We start from the raw sequence: 2,214 nt of genomic DNA, 5'->3' as shown, positions 1-2,214 counted from the left end.
GAAGAACTATCTAAGCAGCAAAGCATCCAGGCTGCTGCATAACTACTTTTAACTGCTTACAGTAAAGTAGGAGAGAAAATATATATATATATATATATATATATATATATATTTAGTAGAGATGGGGTTTTGCCATGTTGACCAGGCTAGTCTTGAACTCCTGACCTCAAGTGATCCACCTGCCTTGGTCTCCCAAAGTGCAAGTCTTACAGGTGTGAGCCACCGTGCCCTGCCAAGAAAAGAGATTATTTAAAGACAGAACTTATAATTAAAAAGAAAGCAGAGTTGAAAGACTTGTAAAATTTGCACCCTGGCCATGTAGTAGAGAATGAAAGTATTCTGAGCAGAGACATACTACGGTGTGACCAAGCGACTGCTTGAGATTAGTATGGGTAGAACAGAACCAGAGGCTATTCATTAGGATAATGGCAGAAGAACCTGCAAGTATTTCAGAGACCTTTCAGGCTGCCCCTCCCATCACGGTCCTGGAGCTCTAGGAGGGCAAAATGGTTTCAGTGGACAGGTTACAGCCCAGTGCCACTTCCAGGCTCTGTTACCTGCATTTCATTGCAGGGCTTCTCGGCCACCTCAGCTGTGGCTCAAATGGTTCCAAGCGTGACTGCACCAGCCACTCCTGAAGGTACAGTTGTAAACCTTTATGTTATCTACCTGGTGCTAATTCTGTAGGTTCACAGAATGCAAGAGCTGTGGAGGCATGGCTTCCTCCACTTAGATTTCAAAGGATGTCATAAACAGCTTGGGGACACAGACAGAGATGTGCCACAGGAGTGGAGACACCACAGAATGCAGCCCACTACAGCAATGCTTAGTGGAGCTGCAGGGGCAGGACCATCCGTAAAACCCTAGACTAGAGCTACCAGTGTGCAGTGGCAGGCTGGGAGAATTCCATGAGACTTCAGCGTGTAAAAACAGCTGCTTGACCTGAGTCCAGCAAAGCCATAAGGGTGCTGCTGCCGAGGATCTGAAAGGCTAACCCCACAGTGTTTCTAGGACGTGGCATACGGAGGAAAAGCGTTTAGCCTGAAGTTGCTTTCCCTTTGGGGTTTTAGAATTACTTGAGACTAGTTATTCCTTTTTTCCTTTCCTCTTTCTCCCTTTTGGAATGGGAATATCTATGTTATGCCTGTGCCACCATTAAATTTTGGAAGTAGATAACTTGTTTTGATTTCACAGGCTCATAGCTGGAGGAAATTTGCCATGGGATGAATTGTGCTTTGAGTCTCACTCATGTATGATTAAAATGAGACTCAGGACTTTGGATTTTTGAACTGGTGCTGGAATGATTTAAGATTTGGGGATATTGAAATGGAATAAATGTATTCTGCATGCAAGAAAGGCATAAATTTCAGGAGCCAAGGGCTGAATGCTATGGTTTGAATGTGTTTTCCAAAATTCATGTGTTGGAAACTTAATCCTCAAATTCATATGTGGATGGTATTTGGAGGTAGGGCCTTTGGAAGGTAATCAGGGTGGGGACCCCGTGATGGGACTGGTGGTTTTATAAGAAGAGAAAGGAGACCTGAACTGGCAAGCTCTAGATCTCTTGCCATGTGTTGCCTTCTGCTATATTATGATGCGGCAAAAAAGGCCCTCACCAGAGGCTAGCACCTTGATATTGGACTTCCCAGCCTACAGAACTTCAATAAATAAATTCCTTTTCTTTATAAATCACCCTGACTATAGTATTCTGTTATAGCTGACAAAAAACAAAGACCACAATCATTGTGCTCCCACTGTTCAGCTAAAATCTGTTGTTTATGTGCAAGAATATATACTATCACTGAGATGAAAGACAAACTGTACCCAAAACAAATTCAATGGCTCTTAATTCTTATAAACTGACTCTCAAAATGAACTTGTGTAGTTGAGTCCCTATGTGTTGGGGACAATGTACCTGACAGTTTTCTGCACTTTCATGTAGAATCTGTATTCTATAAAGCCTAAGAAATAAAAATGTGCAAACTTGATTTCACAGGCTTGTACCTGGGCGGAATCTGCCAACTATATTATTAAAAATTAATAATGTAATTGAAGTATACAACTATATTACTAAAACTTAACAGTAACCACAGATATTATTTAGAACTTAGACAAATAATATTTTTGTGGAGAGGAGTGTTTTATTCCTGACACTGTTGAGAATGATCAGCAGCTGGTGATGATACAAAAAAGCAGATTTTTTTTTTTTTTTTT

Source organism: Cebus imitator, unplaced genomic scaffold (assembly GCF_001604975.1).
Source record: "Cebus imitator isolate Cc_AM_T3 unplaced genomic scaffold, Cebus_imitator-1.0 Scaffold70, whole genome shotgun sequence".
In the NCBI taxonomy this organism is placed as follows: Eukaryota; Metazoa; Chordata; class Mammalia; order Primates; family Cebidae; genus Cebus; species Cebus imitator.
Note: the sequence above shows the minus strand (reverse complement) of the source record.